Below are 23,013 nucleotides of genomic sequence, written 5' to 3' on the forward strand. Positions count from 1 at the left end.
AGCTAGGTATTATAAAACCGTATATAGAACCTTCCCACGATATCCGTATCTGTAATGTCAGTATCTCAGATGTTTAGTGAGATAGCAGGGTTCAAGGGCCTTGAGCAGAATCTGCTGTTTGGTCCGATCCTCTCGGAAAGCAATAGGTCCCCCCCCCCCACCTTAAGAGGAGGAGAACGTGTTTGTAGTTTCCTGGGGAGGCTGGGGAAGTCTCTCTAGAACACAATGCGCGTGCGCCCCCTACTGCCTGGGAGTGACAGTCCCATCCATTCGTTTTCGGTGGGGTAAACAGCTGCAGAGCATCCACCGGCAACCACAGAACACGCACCAGCTTCACCCCTTCCCCGACCCCCATCCCTGCGTCTGTCCACGAGAGGGAGGAATGAAAGTTTGAGGTGAAACAGGTAGAGTCCCATTTTTGGAACTAGGTAGTTCGGGGGGTCGGGCATTCACTGCTCAGAATACAGCTGGGAACAGCTCTTCAGCCCTTTCTTTTTCCCTTTCCTTTTTATGAGCAGAAGGGTCTCGTGTAGCCCAGGCTAGCCCCAGACACCCAATGTAGCCAGAGATGATCCTGAACTTCTGTTCCTCCTGAATACTTGAAACTTTGGCTCCAGGAGCCTCTTCTGGTCTCTGGGAGCCCCTGTACGCCTGTGGCACACACCCCTCCCCCCAGACATACACATACACACAAAATAAGGTTGACTTTTTTTTTAAAACTTCCCCCAAATAACCTGGGTACTTCTTGGCTAATGATCAGAGATTCTCAGCCCAAGTAAAAGCAAGGCATAGGGCTGGTGAGATGCCCCCATGGTAAGGCGATTACTGTCAGACTCGAAAGCTTGAGTTTGGTCTCTGGGACCCACATAGTGGAAGAAGAGAACTGACTCCTGCAAGTTGTCCCCTGACCATCAAACACATATTATGGTGTACACACATGTACTTACACATACATCACACACCAAGGATAAATATAAGGCAACGACAACAACGAGACAAGTTGGAGACCTAACACATAGGGCACTGGACCTAGGATCTCATTTAAACTTACCTACGGGCCAGAAGCCCTAGGCCTGATGGGAACACAAGTCTTGCCTATGGGTATCAAAATGGAGGGAGCGGGGCTGGGGAATGTGATACAGTTGCCAGACTGTCGGCCCAGTACAAAGCCCTGGGTTTGCTAAACCAGGTACGGCGATGCTCGAAATCGCAGTACTAGGAGATGGGGCAAAAGGATCAGGACTTCAAGGTCGTCCTTGGGTACACAGAGTCTGAGGCCAGGTTGGGCTACTACATGGGATCTCGTCTCAAAACTATTTAAAAAGGCAATAAATTAAAAAATAAAAACTGGAGATGAGAGGTAGAGTGCTTCACTCATCTCTCACCACGTAAAGGTTGATTTCTAGTATGAGAAGTTTGAGACAGAAGCCAATAGTGAGAGCTAGAACTACATAGCGAGACCCTGTCTCACCCACCTCCTGCTTTAATTGGGTCTCTATGCTGAAACACCATCACCAAAAATCAAGTGGGAGAGGAAAGGGTTTATTTGGCTTACACTTTCAGATCATAGTCCTTCATTGGAGGAAGCCAGGACAGGAACTCAAGCTGGGCTGGAACCCAGAGGCAGGAGCTGATGCAGAGGCCATGGAATGATGCTGCTTACTGGCTTGATCCTCATGACTTGCTCAGTCTGCTTTCTTATAGAACCCAGGACTACAAGCCCAGGGATGGCACTACCCACAATGGCTGGGCCCTCCTTCATTCATTACTAATTAAGAAAGTGGCTTACAGTTTAGAGATTATGGATGCCTTTTCTTGGTTCCCTCCTCTCAGATGACTTGAGCTTGTGTCAATTTGATATAAAACTATCCAACACCACACACACACACACACACTCACGCACTCACGCACTCACGCACTCACGCATGCAGAGAGAGAGAGAGAGTCAGAGACAGAGAGAGAGTCAGAGACAGAGAGAGAGAGTCAGAGACAGAGAGAGAGAGAGAGAGAGTCAGAGACAGAGAGAGAGAGTCAGAGAGAGAGAGAGTCAGAGACAGAGAGAGAGTCAGAGACAGAGAGAGAGTCAGAGACAGAGAGAGAGAGTCAGAGACAGAGAGAGTCAGAGACAGAGAGAGAGAGTCAGAGACAGAGAGAGTCAGAGACAGAGAGAGTCAGAGACAGAGAGAGTCAGAGACAGAGAGAGTCAGAGACAGAGAGAGAGTCAGAGACAGAGAGAGAGAGAGTCAGAGACAGAGAGAGAGAGTCAGAGACAGAGAGAGAGAGTCAGAGAGAGAGAGTCAGAGACAGAGAGAGAGTCAGAGACAGAGAGAGAGAGTCAGAGACAGAGAGAGAGAGAGTCAGAGACAGAGAGAGTCAGAGACAGAGAGAGTCAGAGACAGAGAGAGAGAGAGAGTCAGAGACAGAGAGAGAGAGAGAGAGTCAGAGACAGAGAGAGAGAGTCAGAGAGAGAGAGAGAGTCAGAGACAGAGAGAGAGTCAGAGACAGAGAGAGAGAGAGAGAGTCAGAGACAGAGAGAGAGAGAGAGTCAGAGACAGAGAGAGTCAGAGACAGAGAGAGTCAGAGACAGAGAGAGTCAGAGACAGAGAGAGAGAGACAGAGACAGAGACAGAGAGACAAAGACTTGTATTTCTCATCATTTGTGGGTAAGGGAATTAGGGCAGGGTTCATCTTGGGAGTCTGTTTCACATGGCCTAAGCTAGTGGCTAGAATGGGCAGGAAGAGGTTATGGAGGTGCCCTTGTAGCCCTGGCACCCCAAAGCCTCTTTCATAGCTCCTTCCATATGGCCAGTGCAGGACTCTTGGGACAGACAGATGCATTTCTTCCATGGCTCTGGCTTCCCAGGACTGTGAAAGTCTCCCTGGGGCTGGTTCAGTGTCAGTCACACTGTTCCTAACAGCAAAAGCAAGCCAGGCCCAGGTGTGGGATCTGGGAAAATGGAGTTTATCTCTGAAATAGCAGAACACGTTTGTGGCCATGTTATGGAGTAACCTAATGTCCTCTCCTCAGCCCTGGTGTGGCTGAAGCCTACAAGGCCTCCACCACAAGGCACATGTCATGTTTTGTTTTGTTCCGTCTTCCTGCCCTGTGTACCGGCCTGCCCTGTGCCTTGCCATGCATTAGGCTCACACTCGTTTGTCTCTTCTCCTCGAGGGAAGCACTGCTGTTTCCAAATTTCCTGAATTCCCATCCCTGAGTTGCCCTGACCATGTCTTTTTCTTAGGATCCCACAGGAACTTAACTTGTCTGGGATCAACAGCCAAGTCGCATGTCTTGTCCCGTGTAGCTGCCAGAGCCCACACTGTAGCCAGCCTAGAACAGGAGTCCTAGACACAGCCCTTTCTCTTGCTGCAACCTACACATGCTTAAGCCTTGGACCCTGAGGAACCTTACTAATGCAGGAAGGACCAGATATCTTCACCATCTCTGTCCCTGTCACCTGGCAATGCCTGGAGGCATTCGGATTCCCACCTCTACCTCCTGACCCAGAGTCTGTATTTTAGCAAAGGCCTCGTGATTCCTATGCAGGTCAGAACTAGAGGTGACCAAAGCGAGAGATTCTTTTTTTTTTTATTCATTTATTATATATAAGTCCACTGTAACTGTCTTCAGATACACACGAGGTACAGACAAGGGCATCAGATCTCTTTACAGATGGTTATGAGCCACCATGTGGTTGCTGGGAATTGAACTCAGGACCTCTGGGAGAGCAGACAGTGCTCTTAACCGCTGAGCCATCTCTCCAGCCCGCGAGAGATTCTTAAAATAAAGACGTTGCATGTTTTTTCCTGGGGGAAAAGAAGGTGAGCATCTGTTCACCTCAGAGGTGGTGCTGAAGACAGACCAAAGAAATTATTCAAGTCAACTTGGTGACCTGAGGGAATTGGTTAGGGTTACACAAAAGGTGATCTAGGCAGTCGCATCCCCAAAAGGCCCATAGGTAAGAACTCATGTCATCCACATCCCCAGAAGCTTCCTGTACAGCTTAGATGCAGCTCCACCAAAGAATCCTCCTCTTCCGGATCGATCATTCACCAGAACTTCAGGGAGGGAAGGGACCTCAAGGACCCTGCACCTCTCCTTTGAGTTCTTGGACTTCGTTAGGAGTTTTGTGAGCACCCCCACCCCCCAAGATGGAAAATAGCTGGCCAGTGAGAAAATGGGGGTATTTTGGGGGCCACTGATTCTCATGGAATAAACCTGAGGAGATAAGATGTGGACTCTGGGGAAGGAATATACCCATTTCAATTAAGTTCAGATATCTAGGGATCTGGGTGTCTCTGCCTCCTGAGTGTTGGGATTAAAGTGTCCACCATCTCTCCCAGAGACACTTTCCTTGAGATGCAGCTGAGACCAACCTCTATCTTGAGGTCTGTCTTACTTAGGGTTTCTACTGCTGTGAAGAGGCACATGCATTTAATTGGGGCTGGCTTACAGTTTCAGAAGCTCAGTCCACTGTTGTCATGGTGGCTGCCTGGCAGCAGGCAGGCAGGCTCGGCGCTGGAGGAGGAGCTGAGAGTTCTACATCTTGCTCTGCAGGCAGAGGAAGAGACCTTCACACTGGGCCTGGTTTGATCACTTTAACAAGCCCACATCTGATAATGCCACTTCTTATGAGCCCGTGGGGACCGTTTTCTTTCAAACCACCACAAGATCCTTCTATCTCTGCCTCCTTTGTGCTGAAATTCCATGCATCCCCATGCCTGGATGCAGTTTTAAAACAGCCATCTTGTTTGTTTGTAACAGCCGTCTCATTTATTTATATTTGTGTGTATGCACGCACACATACACCACACACGGGTGATGTGCAGCCCATGGTCAGATTCAGTGCTTCTAGAGTCTCACTTCCAGGAGTGTTGGAATTACAAACACACACTCCAGGTCTGGCTTTACGTGGGTTTTGCGGAAATGAACATCAGTCTGCCGTTACACAGCCTTCCAACACTTCTTTTCTTTCTTTTTTTCCCCCTTTCCTTTTCTTTTTTCCTTTGGGCTTTTCAAAACAGGATTTCTTTGCATAGCCTTGGCTGTCCTGGAACTTGTGCTATAGTCCAGGCTGGCCTTGAACTCAGATATTTGTCTGTCTCTGCCTCCTGATTGCAGGGATTAAAGGCACCTGCCGGGGTTGGGGATTTGGCTCAGTGGAGAGCGCTTGCCTAGGAAGCGCAAGGCCCTGGGTTCGGTCCCCAGCTCCGGAAAAAAAAAAAAAAAAAAAAAAGATAAAGGCACCTGCCGCGACACCTAGCTTGCCATGGTATTTTTAATTTTATATGCTATACAGAGTTATATGAAAAAATTTTAAAAATACAAGATACAATAACAGGAGGCAAAAAAAAAATTGCCATCCTTTTACTGCCTGGAGAAGAAGAGAAAGGGCCTCCTCCTTCCTCCCTTAAAACTGCCACTGGTGGTTAGGGTCGCCTGTGATTTGGACTCTGTTCTGCCGGCAGGGTGGAGCCTGTCATCTGGCCCGGACAGAATTATTGCCTCCAATTACATGGTTGATTATCAATTACTTGTGTCCATGGGAGAGCATGTGTGCATGTGTGCATAAGTGCCTTTGCAGATCATTAAAGGTCGTAATTCTGGATTACCGTTGATTAACGAGAGGGAGGCCTGGTACCTCCAGCAGTCGGCATGGCAGCCCCACAATTACGTCCCAGCTGATCGGTAATTGGTGCATCACGAGATGATTTTTCTCTCAGCTGCCTCCTCCCAGCTTCTCCTGCCGGCTCCACAATTAGCACTACTGCTCATCTCTTTCCCAGCCCAGGCAGAATTCAGAGAGCCGCTTCCTGGCTAGGAGAAGCTGTAGGGCAGGATGGAAGACCCCGCTCCCAGGCAGGGCGCTGAAAGCAAGGTTAGGGGAGCTGGCACATGGGGCTGGCAAGAGCTGTCTGAGATCCAAAGCTGTCCCCACTATCTTCTTGTTCAAGCAAGTAGGTCCCTCATTCCCCACCCCAGAGCAGGAGCGTGAAATAGTGGAGAGCTGTAGAAGGGAAGTAGGGCTTTGTGGACAGGTCCTCACACAATAGTCTATACTAGTGTGCTGACAAAACAGAGCTGCAGAGGTCCTCCCGCCACCGCCAGCTGGCAGGTCCTTGATGGCTGTCTCAGGTTTCCTGAGCTTTTGTAGTCTATAGGCTACAAATAAACCCTCCCCTAGGACGGGAAGGAGTGGGGTTAGGGACACCACGTCCAGGAATGTGCAGAGATGTTTCACTGCCACAGTCTCTGCCCCTGGATCATGGCCTCGGATGCCTAACTGTCCTCTCCACTTCCAGGCTAGATCCCTAACGGAACCCTCTACCCTAGATGCTTAAGCCACTTGTTGCCCCCAGGATAAGGTCCAGGTCTTCAGGTATTCCCCTGGCCCTACGAGTCTTATCTGATCCATCAGTCCCCTCATGACTCTACCCTAGAGGAGCCCGACTTTTTCTTCCTATTGTTCTTTCTTGCAACAATCACCTCCGGAGCCCCACCTGGGCCCCACCCCTCCTTGAGAACTGGAATGGCTCCACCCACTTCCATTCCCCGGGAGGCACAGATTCCAAAGCAGAACTTTAAGGGATGCTTTCCGGGAATGGGAGAGGATGCAAGGGTGGGGCCGCCCCGGAAAACCTTTTGCTTGAGAGGCTCCTGTGGCTGCTAAGCTACCAAGTGGGGTTTCCGAGCCTCACAGCTGCCTCAGCCGCGTTCTTTTTTATCTACTTCGGGTGGTCAGCAGGGTCACGGCAAGCGGGAGGCACAATGCTAATGACTCTGGTTCCACGTGGCGTCTATTCAGGGGGGAAAAAAAAGCTGCAATGTTCTCTCTGCCACATTAATCAGAGAAACACATCGAGAGGCGGTTGCATGGAGACAGCTTTCCTCATGGTACCTGCCCTGCGTGCTAATCACCTCCCCTCTTGGCGGTGAGTCAGCTCGCAGCCTTGACTAGTGCCCATGAGGACCCGCCAGAAGCCGCAGCTCCTCACAGGTGTCTTAGCCTTACCCGGACGCCCCTCACCCTAACTCCCATTGTCCACCATCATCCATCACTTGGCATAAATTCTGGGCCACCTCCTTTGCCAGTTAAGACTTCCCTCCTAGGTCTTATGACTGCCAGAGGGAATTCTCTAGAAACTAATTTCTGAACAGAGTCTGGTAAAAAGCGAGAGAGGACTCAGTGTCCGGCACTTTGATGACAATGACGTCACCTTTGATGGTGTTTGGCGTGTTAGCAGGCACAAATATAAGCAGTCTAGACAGATTAGCTCATTTGATCCTTATGTAATCTTACAGATTAGTCACAGATGTGACCCCTCATTTACAGGTGAGCAGGTTGCACATGGAGACGTTAAGAAACCAGCCCAAGGTCACACACCTAGTATTGACATCAGGAGACCCGAGTCACTGCTTTCTCTGGCCTCCATTGCTCTCCCTGCGCCCGTCACCTGAGCACTAGAAAGTCTCTGAATATTTTTACATGTACAGGACATTCATTCATTTGTACAACAACTGTTTTTTTGAGAACAGACTGTGTACCAGGCGCAGAACTAGGTACCAGGGAGACAATATGACTAATGACTAAATGAAATAGACCACAGGCTCAAGGAGAGCTCGGCACTAATTCCACATCTGCATGGATTTGTAGTAAACGGAAACTGCGCTGAACGCTGTGCAGAAGCAGTCCCTGTGGCTTCGTGTACTGGTGGCTTCCTCATTTCTCTTTAGGACTCCCAGAGGCTTTCCTTGAAGAAATGACACGCAGCAGAGACAGACAGTTCTCACAGTGCAGTCTTCGTGCCTGGACATTGGTGGCAGTGGCTACTGTGGTGGCTGTAGCAGCAGTAGCAGCAACAGCTAGAAAAGCAGATGCCCTAGCTGGTGTGGGATGGTATCGAACACTTGTTACCCGGACATTCAGGAGTGGAGGCAGGAGTATCCAGAGTCCCGGGTCAGCCTGAGTTACCTGAGACCCTCTGTCAAAGAAGAAATTCGAACCTCTCAGGCTCCACCCCAGACCTGCCATAAAACGGGATTGTGCAAAGACCTTGTGCCTTGGTCAGATTGACTCCAGCTTCACCCCAGGTCTGAAGCAGGGATAGGACTTGTGGGGAGAGAGGAACAGGAAGAGCTTGAAGGCAGCCAGGGACAGTGTCTTTCTGGAGACCCTTGCAGCTGGAGTTTCCCCAGTTTCCCTTGTCCCTGCTTAGAGCATGTTACCTCTACCATAGCCTGCAGGTGTTGAGGGCAGAGGGGCCTGAGGTGGCATAGACAAGGACTTGCCTGTAGGTATGGGGGACAGTTGGTGTGGGGACAGTTGGTGTGGGGGACAGTTCTGCCCTGTGTCATCTATTCAGCCAGGAAGCTTGGCCAGAGAGAAGCCTGGAGGAGCAGCAGGTCACCTGGTTGAATTTTCAGAGGTCTGAGGTGGGTAAGAGGGTGGGAGTGGCTAAAGACTTAGAGGCCTGGTACTTTGGTTTCCAGGAAGCAGCAGTTATACCATGCATTCAGTTGCTGGGGAGGTTTCTTTCCTAGTGCCCAGAAAGGACCCCAAAGATGGCTCTTCCTTGTCCTCTACAGTTTGCAGAGGATTGGGGGAGAGGAGTCTGTTGGTTCTCAGAAGTTCGTTGCTGGACACAAGATCTCTGGAGATGGCCTCTCCCCTCCTCTGGAGACAATCCTGAAAGAGATGTGGTTGTAATAGGCCAGCAGAAGGCAGGCAGCGTCCTGCAAAGGGGAACCATCAGTGCTGCTATGAGCAGCTGAAGTCAGGAGCTTGCGGAGGGAGGCTGGCTGCCCACTGTCTTCAGGCTCAACTGCTCAGACTGGGTGTGGCTTCCTCCACTGCACAGGGCTGTTGGCCAAGAAATAATCCAGTGTGGGTGACAATCAAAGAGCTCCCAGGTCTAATGGCATTTATAAGACACGTACCATGGCTAGAAATTGTGTGGAGGCCCTTTGTGTCAGCTCTGCAGCTGGTTTTCAGGTTCCTTCTCCTGTCAGTCTGTCTGGCTAGAGTGTGAGTTGATCATCTCAGCTGGCAGCAGCACATCAGGATGAGCAGGTGAGAGAGGCACAGCCATTCCAGAGAAGAAGTGTTCTGAGGGCCAAGTATAATGGTTCTGAGTGTTGTCTTCCTCCTCCTCCTCCTCCCCTTCCCCTTCCTCCTCCCCTTCCTCCTCCTCCTCCTCCCCTTCCTCCTCCTCCTCCTCCCCTTCCTCCTCCTCCTCCTCCTCCTCCTCTTCCTCCTCCTCCTCCTCTTCCTCTTCCTCTTCCTCCTCCTCCTCCTCTTCCTCCTCCTCCTCCTCCTCCTCTTCTTCTTCTTCTTCTTCTTCTTCTTCTTCTTCCTCTTCTTCCTCTTCTTCCTCTTCTTCCTCTTCTTCCTCTTCTTCCTCTTCTTCCTCTTCTTCCTCTTCTTCTTCTTCTTCTTCTTCTTCTTCTTCTTCTTCTTCTTCTTCTTCTTCTTCTTCTTCTTCTTCTTCTTCTTCTTCTTCTTCTTCTTCTTCTTCTGACAAGATCTAGTGAATCACAGACTCACCTGGAGCTCATGGGTGATATTGAACTTATGCAGTCAAAAAAGCTTTACCATTGAGATAGACCTCTGACCTCTAACTCTGGGAATACAGGTGTGTTCCTCCATACCTGGTTCTTTGTTTCAGTGCTGGGGATTGAACCCAGGACTTTGTGCTAGGCAAACACTTCACTGTCTTTCTAAAGGAAGGAAGGAAGGAAGGAAGGAAGGAAGGAAGGAAGGAAGGAAGGAAGAAAAGGAAAGCAAGCAAGCAAGCAAGGAAGGAAGAGAAAACAGGAGAAAACAAACTGGCTTGGGAAGTCAGCTTCAATGAAACCCTCTGCCTCTGCCCGGGGGTTGGTGTGTCATCTGCTGCCTGGTGGGCCTGTCAAGGTGCCTGTCCTTCCTCTGCCCCAGTTGCTGGACTTTCTACAGGACGCTGACAGCACAGCACCTGAAGGAATATGGAACAATGGGTGTCAGAGGGCACAGATACCAGAGATAAGTAAAGGAGAGAAAATGGAGCATTTGAAAAGCTCCGCCCCATTACTTCTGGTATCGACCATCATCCCTATTGGCATATGAACTTGGTCTTCTCTCATCCAGCTCTGGGAAGAGTACCATCTGGCATTTCATTGGGGCACAGCCTGCCTCCTCTCTAGCCCCCTCTGATTTCCTCCTAGCTGTGTGCTGACAGAATAATCCATTCTTCTCAGAGGAAAGGGCAACAGAGGCAGAGACAGCCAGGGAGGGTCTCTGATGATGGGCGCCTCAAGGAAACTAACAGAGAACTCAGAGTTGTGTTCCAGGTCACCTGGCCAGGGGCAGCAGAGACAGGGATCCAATAGGGTTAACCACTAGCCTTTGCAGATTGCCACCAGGGGGATGAGTAAGGTTTGAAGGGGTCTTGCCAACTGGCAGAAAAGGGTAACACTGGAAGTGAGAATAATGAATCCAAGAGGAGGGCCATAGCCTGTTTGACCCCCAACTCTGGCAGGGCCAGCACTAGCTGAGAAACATGGTGACAAAGAGCAGGAAGAGCCTGAAGGCAGCCAGGGTGACAAGCGCCCTCAGGAGGTCCTGGAGGCTAGATTTTCCCTAGCTTTTCTTTGCCCTGCCTGAGGCACACGCAACTCCTCTACCGTAGTCTCCCCTGAAGCTTGCCAACAAGGAGACTGCCATCAGGTACGGTGACATGTGTTTCCCTTGCAGGGGACAGACCCGAGTACCCACTGGTATATTTGTTGACTGTGTCCTCATCTATAGGGTGACATGCTCAGCAGTTGTGAACGAGATGGTGTGACCCAAACCTAGGTGCAAAATAGGCCTGTGGCCCATATGTCCTGACCTCATCCTCACTCTTCCTTCTAGAACAAGGAAAGAGGAAGCAAAGACTCCTTGGAAATTAAAATGGGGCTCATCATAGCCCTGGCGGCCAAATGGACATCCAGAACAGAAGGACTCTTCCCTTAGAGCAAAGAGATGTGGAGGGAGATAGCCCCTGTGCCCAGCATGGAAGGCAGGGCAGTTATGGAATTCTATGCTAAGTAAGAGAAAAAGTTTAGGAATCTTAGCCTAGCACTGGGGATTAGTGCGTCCTGACTCCATTAAAGATAGGCTTGGCACCAGCCAGAGGCCAGACTGCTCTAGCTTAGGCTGCAGCCAACATGGAGGCAGGAAGAAAGCTATTCTTCCCCCCTTTCCACCCTTCTGGCGGGGTAGTGGGGAATGAGGACCAGAAAAAGCAGCTGGATTTGACGATGTCATTATACTCTTGCTTTGTTGGGCTCCTGAGGGCCCCAGTGAGGGCTCCCCCCACTGCATGCCCCTCTGCCTCTCTGCTGGCTGTCTCTACACAGGTGCTACTCGACTTGGAGCAGAAGGTCAGCATGACTTTGAGGTGCCATTGGCCCCTCCCCTGTGACAGCCTTTTGATGTCAGCTCAAGTGACATCCAGTGATCTCGCCCATGGTTCCTCCTTGCCTAGTGGAAGCTGGTAAACTTGGGAGGGAGCTGTCTTACACAAGAAGTGCGGGCCTTAGGAAGCAATCAGACAACAGACAGAACAAACAGAAGACAGGGTGCTCCAGCTCCCTCAGGCTCTTTGTTTTGAAACCATAAATGGAGAGAGAGAGAGAGAGAGAGAGAGAGAGAGAGAGAGAGAGAGAGAGAGAGAGCGCTAGCTCCTGAATCAAATCTGTAATCTCAGCACCCAGGAATCTGAGGCAGGCGGATCACCGTGAGTATGAGGCGGGCCTGTGCATCAGAGTGAGACCAGCTTCAAAATAAACAGTGAAAAACAGCAGCAGCAACAGCAATGCAGTTCCTTCCAATCCTGTTTCTGACCTGCATTGACGTCGTCCCCAGCGATAGCCTATGCAGGCAGTGTACATGTAGCATGTCAGACTTTCCAGGCGTTTACATATATAACACACATGTGGGCACACATGTGTGAGGTCGAGATCTTTGTTCCTCGGTGATTTTGACACAAATGGCTGACATATTGTTCTGCCGTTGTTTGTCGGGAACAGACCAAGCTGGACTTCCTCTGGGGTGGGGGCGGGGCAAAGCATCCTTGCTTGTTTTTCTGGCTTTCTGTCTCATACGCGGTGTGTGGATATAGCACTGACAGCTGGTTCAGTAGCTTGCCTTCCTCCTCTCCTCTCACTGGGGAGCATGAACCAGCTTTTATAGTAAATGACATGCCCGCCTAGTTCCAGGGGCCACCACCCACTCTCAGAATGTGTTAGCCCTGCCTGATGGGCAGTCGAGGTGTCTCCAATTGTTACCACACAGACCATTCCGCAGGGACCATGCCGCTCAGGCCTATCTGCCCGCCTGTGAATAGTTTTCGGGTGGGTGGGCACAAACACATGCTCACCCCTCTTGGTGGACAAGGGCCCCAACGTGAGAGGGTGGCTTCGGGTTCTCTTGTCTGCTCAGGCTCGGCGAAACGTGTCCTAGTAGCACACCTCCCCCCACGCGACTGCTGGCTGGCTGCTGTTTCCAGGAAATCGATTGTAAAGACCGCTGAGTATCAGTGGCTCACACACTGGAGGCCATCCAGGGAGTAGATTAAATTGTATGAGAAAAATCTTATCCTGAGCTCAAGATGGCTGGTAATGGGAGCCCTGTGGTGACCTTCCTGAAGAAGTTAAAAGAATACAGGCACTTTTAACCCCACCCTTCCTCACCACTGCCAATCCAACCCGGCAGAAGTATAGCCCTTGAAGGAGCCTCTCTCATGAGCAGGCCTGGCTGCTAGGGTAAGGCCTGGTCTGGGGTCCCGACTGTCTTTGTAGCCAGAGGCTAGCAAACCCTTTTCACCAAGTCCCAGACCAGTGACTCCTCCGAGCTGGGCACAACCCGTTTCCTCCTCCACACAAACACAGGTGGCCAGGGCTGACCCCTGCCTTTCCTGACATTCCGGAACAATCAGGTACTCAGCGCGCCTGCTCAGTGTAAGGGCCCCGAGAGCCCTTGGGTGGAGCCTGTTTCTTTGGGCCAGGTGAAGCAGGTTTATTTATTTTTTTCCTCTGAGAAATGATAGGCTTCTTTGCAGAGGGGCTTCCTGCCTTCTCAGTGGCACTGGGGCCCGCCTTTCTCTCCCTTTCTCCGTAATGGCCCAGCAGGGGAGAAGGGAGGGGGAGCAGACGCAAGAAAGGGGAGAGAAAGGATGGGGAAGGAAATGAGTGGTGCGAGGAGAGGGGTGTGGGTGGGGAGTGGCTGAGCCGCGTGGGCATGGCCTGATCACATCAGCAGTGGTAACTCGGCCCATCACAGTAAGTGCAAAGGCAGCTACATCCGAGCGCTTCATCATCTGAAAATTCCCTCATCGAATCTTTACCCTCACGCCAGCGTGATTAGTAGCTCTCATTAGTTCTACACATATAATATGAGGCTGGGTCATTTGTTCAGTTGTCCCTGCTGGTAGGTGACAAAAGCAGCCTGCTATCTGATCCCTATTTCTCTTCCGTGACCAGCCTAGGCCAGGAGGATTTCCAGGTAAGCGTGCATTAGCCTTTCAGTGCGGCCTTGCCCTGTACACACACACACACACACACACACACACACACACACACACACACACACACACACACCTGTACACACACACACACACACACACACACACACACACACACACACACACACACGTCTGCACCCGAACCCTGGTGCAGGTGCTCAGGTAATCTCCGTTGCTGAGCAGAACATTTTAGGGGTGAGTTACTGTTCTCATTAAGACATGGCCTTTCCATGCTGGGGGGTGCAGCTTATCTAGTTGAGCATTTGCCTAGTGTGAAAGCTCTGGGTTTGATCCTCGGGAGGTCATGAATGGGCAACTGTAGTACACACCTATGATCTTGGCTTTAAGGGTGTGGAAGCAGGAAGATCTAAGTTCTGGTTCATTCTCAGTTCCACATGGGTTCACGGCCAGCCTGCCCCACATGAGACCCTATCCTTTGAAAAATATTTTAATGATTTTTTTACTTTTTAATGTTTTTTTTTCTGTGTTTTTCTTTCCCCCGCGTGCATATGTCTGTGCAAGTCGTGTATGCCTGGTACCCTTGGGGGCCTGAAGAAGGTGGAGCATCCCTTGAACTTAGAGGTACAGACAGTTATGAGCTGCCATGTGAGTGCTGGGAATCAAACTTGAGTCCTTAGCCAGTAGCTGGGTGTGGCTGTTCATGCCTTTAATCCTAGGCAGAGGCAGGTGGATCTCTGAGATCGAGGCCAGCCTGGTCTACAGAGTGAGATCCAGAACAACAGGGCCACACAGAGAAGCCCTGTCTCAACAAACAAATTTGAGTCCTCTGGAAGAGCTGCAATTCCTCCTAATGGCTGAGCCGTCTCCAGCCCCCAATAAGACCCTATTTCCAAAACCAAAACCAAAACAAACAGCAAAGAGCAGGGGGTGTTTGTGTGTGACTCTTGGGTTCAAGCAACCTTACTCCCTGGTGGTTGGAACGACAAGCAGAAGCCACCATGTCTGGCTTGTGCTGTGAATTATTAACTGTCAGACAAGAATGTCATGACACCAATCATACCAATAGATACAAAGATGCCCTATATCTTCTTTTTTGGACAGGTTTCTCTGTGTCACAGAGCTCTGGCTGTTCCGGACTTGCTTTGTAGACCAGGCTGGCCTCGAACTCACAGAGACCTGCCTGCCTCTGTCTTCTAGTGCAGGAATTAAAGACATGCATCACCATGCCCAGTGGGTGTCCTACATCTTATTCCATTGAAAATAAAGCAGATTAGGGCTGGAGGGATGACTCAGATGGCTCAGTGGTTAGGAACACTTGCCGTTCTTGCAAAGGACCCGTATCAGTTCCTAGCACCTACGTGGAGGCTCTCAGTCATCGGTAACTCCAAGTCTAGGGTATCTTGACACCCTTTTCAGGATTCTGTGGTCATCAGGCCTACACATACATGCAGACACAAGACTCACACAGATAAAATCCAGTGGTAAAGTGCTTGCTGCGCTAACATGACTACCTGTCAGCCCTAGTACCCCTGCAAAGGCCTGGAGTGACAGTTAACAAGTGTCACTCCAGGGCTTGGACCTGGAGACAGGGGGAGCCCTTGGGCTTGCTGGCCTGCCAGTCTAATTTAATTGGTGAGCTCCAAGTCCCTCAGAGAGACCTTGCCAAAAAAACATCAAGATGGGCCAGGCAGTGGTGGCACACACCTTTAACGCCAGCATTCGAGAGGCATAGGCAGGCTGAACTCTATCTGAGTTAGAGGCCAGCCTGGTCTACAGAGGGAGTTCCTGGACAGCCAAGTGTGTACAGAGAAACCCTGTCTAGAAAAACAACAGACAAACAAAAACAACAGTAACAACCAATCAAGATGGATGGCATTCCTGAAGATGATATCTGAAGTTAACCTCTGTCCCCACCCTGCACTCAGGAGTGTATAATGTGTTTGGGGTGCTGGTGCTGGTATTGAACTTGGGGCCTTGCCCATGCTAGACAAGTACTCTACCACTGAGCTACACCGGAACCCCATCCTGTAACACACACACACACACACACACACACACACACACACACACACACACAGAGAGAGAGAGAGAGAGAGAGAGAGAGAGAATAAACATACAAGGTTACAAGGCTGTATAACAGTAAGACACCATTTTATTAATGAAACAAAAAGATTCTCCGTGAGAACAGATATCTGCCAAGGTGTTAACAGATGATTTTCATTGTTTTTTCTTGACTTATCTGTGTTTCCTGGGTTTTTTTTTTTCAATGAATATCAATTATTTGCATGATTTTAAGGAGCAATAAAAATAAATCAACATCAACTCCAGACTGTTTGTACCTTTTCCTGTGCTCATCCCCAACCCAACAGTTCTCAAAAAAATATGCATATATATGTCAATCATCACAACACTCTGGAAAATTCCCTTCATCTCCCTGTCACTTTGACAACTGGGTTGAGGGGAGGGGCCCTGCTGCTCCCAGAGGCCCCCTGCTGACTAGTGGATGGAGAGAAGGCTGTGGCCTCCTGAGAGCACCTGAAGGCCTCCTTCCCTCCTTCCCTCCTTCCCCACTCCCTTCCTTCCCTTCCTGGGTGAGCGGTCTGGTTATTATTTGTTTCTGCAGGTGATGCTGGCTTCCAAGGGCAAGGCACTCTGCCCCACTCTGTGGCTGTCTTGCTGGCGCCCACCTGGAGCCCAGAGACGCATGGCATGGTGTGGGACCCCTTCTCCACTGCCGAAGTGAATACTGGGCCCATTGTGGTGAAATAGTGTGGCAGATTTGCAGTCGCAGGTGCCTGCCCCTTGGCTGCTTGTGCAAGCAAAAGCAATACCTTAGGGCACAGCCATGCTGGTCCCTCCTGGAAGGCTTCAGGGAAAGAAAGGAGCTGTGGGAACTGGTACTTCAGAGCATCTATTCGGCATGTGGCTGGAGCCTGTCTTGGTCCACTTTTGCCTCTTAGTATACCTTCCCAAGGTGTAGGAACAACTCAGGCAGAGAAAGCACAGGCTGTAGGAGGTTGACTCTGGAGGATCTTGAGAAGTGAGTCCTGGCTTCTCCTCCTTAGGAGTACACTGCCTTGGCACCCTAGGACAGACTCCTCAGGATCAGATCAAGGCTGGATCATTCTGGGGGGAGCAAAGGTTTCCTGAAGCATTGCATGTTTAATGACGAGTCACCACGGAGATTATCATTCCCGTCAATACAGAGCTGGTCAGAAGAGGCAGCTAGGATCTAGGAGACCTGCCTTGGGCCTGAAAGACTAGGATTCCAAGAAAGGAACAGTGGGCTTTTCGAGTCACTCAGGCCCCACGTTTAAATCAAATCCCTTAAGGTGTCAAGCTTGAGGTCCTGTCGTCCTAAGGCTTTTTACACAGGGCTGGATGGAGTTGGTACGGGACACTCTTTTTTAGCTCTGTTCCCAATTACCAGGTCACCTTGGCCAAGTCATTCCTCTCAACCCACAGCCCTTCTACCCACACAGTGTAGTGCCAAGACAGGTTTGAAAGGGTGTGGCTGAAGAATGCCCAGCTGCCTGCGAACATTTCTGCTCTACACCGGAGTCTGGCGGTAAAGTTCCATGACCCAGTATAACCTGGTGTGGCTGCGGGGATATCAAAGTGTGATCCGTAGCGACACCTTGTGGACATAGTAGCTAACGGCATCGGTTTACGCAAACGCCTCAGGGTGACTTCCAGCTTCCTTCATTAAGGGGAGAGGAGCTGATTGCAATTAATCACATTCATCATCGTATGTGGGGAGCTGTCTTGGAGCTGGCAAAGAAAACCCCAAATCAGAAGAAAATCTCCCAGCCAGATCTCCCTGCTGTAAGCCTTCAGCCAGACACCTGTTTTGTTTAAATTTTCAAATACCGGCTTGATAGAAGAGTCTGGTGTAACGAAGGGAGGGTAGCAGTAATCACTACGTTAATAAAAATTTAACAGGCTGTTTACTCTTGCCACGGCTCTCACAGGCATCACCTCATTTCCCAACATCCCTGGGAGGTACTTATTCATGTCCCCAGTTTTCAGATGCAGGATGTGAGTGGTGTCTGGGAGGGGAAACTAGATTTCAAACCTAAGCAGCCTGATATCAGACTCCATTTTCTTCTTTGTTTTGTTCTGAGTCAGAGTCTTATCAGGCAACTCCGGCTGGCCTCAGACTCAGGATCTTCATGCCTCAGTCTCCTGTGTACTAGCACAATAGGCTCTGTGATAACACCCAGATGGCCCTAGTTCCCTCCCTCCTTCCCTCCCTCTCTTCCTCTCCCTCTCTCCATCCCCCTTTTTTTCTTTAAAAATATGGCTTCTTTTATGTGTGTAGGTGCTTTGTCTGTGTGTATGTCTGTGTACCACACACCAGCTTAGTGTCCACGGAGGCCAGAAGGAGTTGGATCATGGGGCTGGATGATTGTGAACCACCATGTGAGCATTGGGAATTAAACCTGGGTCCTCTGGAGAAGGAGCCTGTGTTCTTAAACACTGGTCTGTTCTAACCCCACTTTTCTCCCCCTTCTTTTCATTCTTTTTTCTTGAGAATAGGTTTCATGTTGCCCCAGAACTCGCTAAATAGCCAAAATGGATAACCCTGAAATTCTGATTCTTGTGCCTCTACCTCCCCAATACTTACTGGGATTATAGAGCTACCACATACAGTGTTTGTTTGTTTTGAGTTTGTTATTGTTGTTGTTGTTGTTGTTTTTCCTTGAGACAGGGCTTCTCTGTGTAGCCCTGGCTGTCCTGGAACTTACCCTGTAGACCAGGCTGGTCTTTTTTTTTTTTTTTTTGGTTCTTTTTTTTGGAGCTGGGGACCGAACCCAGGGCCTTGCGCTTCCTAAGCAAGCGCTCTACCACTGAGCTAAATCCCCAACCCCAACCAGGCTGGTTTTGAACTCAGAGATCCACCTACCTCTGCCTCCAGAGTGCTGAGACTAAAAGTGGGTGCCACCACTGCCTGGCTTCACATGATTTCCTATTCAGTGCTGAGGCTCAAACCCAGGGCCCTAGGGCAAATGTTTTATCAATTAAGCTACACCCCACACCCAAATGAACCTCCCATTCCCTCCTTCCTTCTTTGAAGCATTTTATTTACCTGTTTGTTATGCTTTTGAGACAAGGTCTCCCGTGGCCCAAGCTTTCTCAAACTTCAGCTCCTGACCTCCAGCTGCTGAACTGTACTCAGAGCTTCACCATGCTCAGCTGCACTTTTCTATTTTTTTTTTTTTTCATTTACAGGAATTAAACAAGCCTCGAACATGGTAGACATGTGCTCTACCTCTGAGCCATATCGACACCCCGCCCCCCACCCTCCAATACCTTTTGGTTTTTCCTTTTCTGGATATTAAGCTCAGACCCTCGGGTGAGCTCCCACAGAGATGTAGACTCACCCCACCCTACTATGTGAGACAGGGTCTCACCATGTAGCCCTGGCTGGCCACGGTTGCTACATAGACTAGAACAGTTAGTTAAACTCAGAGTCTTTTTTTTTTTTTTCAAACAGCATCTCATGCTATATTTCTGTCTGCCCTGTCAACCCATCCACCCCGTGTTCATGGTAATCCCTCCAGGTTGCAGAAGATCCCACTTCCTGGCACACTGGTTTGAATTCCGTAGAGTGCTGACGTAAGGTTTTCTTTGGCAGTGAAGGTGGGGGCATGAAAGAGACTAGGCTTAGCCCAGGCTGGAGTCGCAGCTCCTTCCCTCTCACTGTTACTAGTCATGTGACCTCACAAGCCTCGTCTGCAGCAGGCTAGTATGTGGTTCTACCCTTCGCTTCACCACTGGGGTGTAGGAACACCAACGAGACACCGCATGGGTAGGTGAAGTGCCTGCCAGTGACTTTAGGCTACATTCCTTTCTTGCTGCTGGGGTGCCAGACTCGTGGGACACAGCGCTCAGGGGAGGCAAAATGCGGGGTGGGAATTCCTGAGCCTCACATTTTTGGCCTGCCAAATGCCTGCCAAACACCCCCAGCTTTCAAGGGTGCTGGGAAGACTAGAGAAGTCACTTCCTGCTGAGTGGCGTTCATGAAGTCCTGGCCTTGTTTATCTGCAATTTGTACAATTCCACCACGGGAGGAGTCCAGGATAGATCTCAGAAGGCCACAAGCTCCTTGTGTCCTTGGAGAGCATGGCTACGATATGAAGAAAGTTAGGATTTGGATCGCAGTGAATGCCAGTGTCTCGCAGTGGACCGTGCCACCAAACTGAAAAACTGATAAGGTCAACTAGATGAAGGAACCCGGGCAATTCTCATAATTGAGACCGTTAGGCATTTAAATCTTCTCTGACCAGTTTCCTGTCCTGGAGCACGTGACCATGACGCCCCACTAAGAAGACCATGACAACCAGTCACGTGGCTTAGAAACCCAGAGTTCTCCACGTTAATGAGGTATCTAGATAGGCCTCGAGGGTTTAGCCAATGAGCTTTCTTTACTGGGCATCCCTTCCTGAAAAGGATATTTCATCTCTGGTTTACCCTGAGAAAGTCATATGCATCCTCATCTACTATGAATAAAAAGTTTGGACAAGCAAGGACTGTCTCCTTCATCAAGGACTGCCGGGGGTGAGGCGAGGCCTTCATCTACAGAGCGGCACCTAAATCTCCCGCAGTCCTGGTACTCGCCCTGAGCTGAGCTGGACCTGCTCTGGGTTCATCTTGGGACCTCGGGGGTTCCCAGCGGCATCTGGGTGCACAGGAGTTTGAGAACCACAGTCTCCAGCCCCCACCATTTCTCACCCGGAGAAACATGGGCTGGGACCCCTATTTTAGGCCACATTTTGTTTCCTCTGAGTGCCGTGTCAGGGTCCCACGAGCCTGGCACCCCAGTAGCGAGAAAGGAATGTAGCCTAGCATCCCTGCATTTCGCCTACCCAAGCGGTATCTCGTTGGTGTTCCAACCCGCCAGTGGTGAATCAGAAGGCACAACGACACACCAGCCTGCTGCAAATGAGGCCTGTGAACTGCAGGAGTTGCTGAGTTCCTGGTTCTAGAAATATCCAAAGGACTTATTTAGCCAAGTCAGCAAAGGAGAAACAAGATTTCAGAATTTTGAGCCCCGTGTTTCCGTAAAGAAGCCATTACCCAAAAAGCAGTACCCCAGCAGCCTTAATGTGTCAGGAGAGACTCTGGTACTATGAACCATCCTCATATACTTCAGGAAGCACAAATTTAAGACCAACCTTTAAGAACCTTGGCTGTTCTTCTAGAGGACCTGGGATCAATTTTCAACACCAACATGCCTACAAAAAGCCTCTGTAACTCCGATCCTAGGGGATGTGTTGCCCTCTTCTGGCCTCCAGGAGCACTGCACACAGTGTGTGGCACAGAAGTACGTGGAGGCAAAATGCCCATCCACACAGTACACATGATAATAATCTTCCTCCTCCTCCTCCTCTTCCTCCTCCTCCTCCTCCTCCTCCTCCTCCTCCTCCTCCCCCTCCTCCTCCTCCCTCTCTAATTCTTCTTCCTTTTAAAAGAAGAAACAATTTAGCCAAGCATGGTGGCACGTGCTTTAATCCCAGCACTTGGGAGGCAGAGACAGGCAAATCTCTAAGTTCAAGGCCAGCCTGGTCTGTAGAACTCATTCCAGGACAGCTAGCACTACATAGAAAAATCGTGTCTCAGAACAAAGAATTTCAGGAGGAAGGATTTACATGACTCTCCACTTGATAGGATGGTGTCCTTTGTAGTAGTGAGTTGTGTTGATGGGCAGCTTCCAGATGCAGTACAAGATGGTCTGCTCACATCTTGTAGCTGACAATAAGCAGTCTGGGGGCCTAGAGAGATAGTTCAGTTGCTAAGAGCACTGGCTGCTCTTCCAGAGGACCCAGATTCAATTCCCAGCACCCACATGACAGCCTGCAACCGTCTGTAACTCCCTAGGACATATATATGGAAAACACCACTGCACATATCCATACAGACTGGGGCTGGGCTACAACATTTAAGGCCTACCTCCCAGTGATTTACTTTCATCCAGGCAGGTCCTATGTCCTAAAGATGGTGCAACTGCCCCGATTTCCAAGTTGTCAAACACGTACGCCTGTGGGGTACTCATAATAGAAGGTGCACACTGGTGGATGAGCAGGCAGGCTACCCATTACTGTAGCCGCGGGACTGGACCCTGAGCATTCCAGGTCCTGTGTAAGAGATTATAAAGGTTGTACTGCGGCCCTGGTGTGGGAGAGCAAGGGAGATCAGCTTAGTTCATAAAACACTTTGTACACGAATGTGAAGACCAAGCTCAATCCCCTGAGTGTGTGTGTGTGTGTGTGTGTATATATATATATATATATATATATATATATATATATATATATATATATATATATATATATATATATATATATAAAGCTGGCCATGAGGCATATATTTGTAATCCCAGTTCTGAGCAGCTAGATCTCTGGGGCTCACTGGCCAAGAAAAGACCGACCCTGTCTCAAAAACAAAAAGTGCAAGGCTGAGGAGACAGCTCAGTCAGCAAACAGGAGGATCTGAATGTAAAGGAAACCAACCGACCAACCAAACCAAGGATGGCATGTCTTGGAATCCCAGTGCCAGGGAGGTGGAGACTCTGAGAGGGCTCGCCAACCAGCTTAACCTAGCTGGTGAGCCCTGGGTCCCGCTGGAAAACACCATCTCAAAAAGACAAGGTAGAGGGCTGGAGAGATGGCTCAGTGGTTAACAGAGGTCCTGAGTTCAATTCCCTGCAACCACATGGTGGCTCACAACCATCTGTAATGCGATCTGATGCCCTCTTCCGGTGTGTCTGAGGACAGCGACAGTGTACAATAAATCTTTAAAAAACAAAACAAGCAAACAAACAAAACAAGGTAGAATTATTCTTGCGGATGAGACCCAAGGTTGACCTCTGGCGTCAATCCCATGCACATCTATATACACACAAACACACACAAGCATATAGGCACACATGCGCACATAAAAGAGGTATGTGTGTGTGGAGTGAGATGGCTTAGCAAGTAAAGATTGCTGCATTTAAGCCTTATGACCTGAGTTTCTTCCTCATGACCTACAAGAAGGAGAGAACCGACTCCTCCAAGTAGTCCTCTGAGCTCCACATGCTCACCTCAGTGTACAACTCTCTCCAGATACATAAAAAATATCATTAGAAGAAAAAGAAAGAAGAAGCAATGTGGGGTTGGGGATTTAGCTCAGTGGTAGAGCGCTTGCCTAGGAAGCACAAGGCCCTGGGTTCGGTTCCCAGCTCCAAAAAAAAAAAAAAAAAAAAAAGAGAGAGAAGCAATGAGCAATGTGGGTACTTGAGAGGCAGAGGCAGGCAGATCTCTGTGAGTTTAAGGTCAACCTGGTCTACATAGCTTCAGGATAACCCCGGGTGCATAGTGAGATCCTGTATTAAAACAAAACACAAAACACAAGAAACAAGAAACAGAAAACAAGGGGCTGGAGAGATGGCTCAGTGGTTACGAGAACCGACTGCTCTTCCTGAGGTCCTGAGTTCAAATCCCAGCAACCACATGATGGCTCACAACC

This window comes from Rattus norvegicus, chromosome 6 (genome assembly GCF_021556685.1).
Source record: "Rattus norvegicus strain SHRSP/BbbUtx chromosome 6, alternate assembly SHRSP_T2T, whole genome shotgun sequence".
Lineage (NCBI taxonomy): Eukaryota > Metazoa > Chordata > Mammalia > Rodentia > Muridae > Rattus > Rattus norvegicus.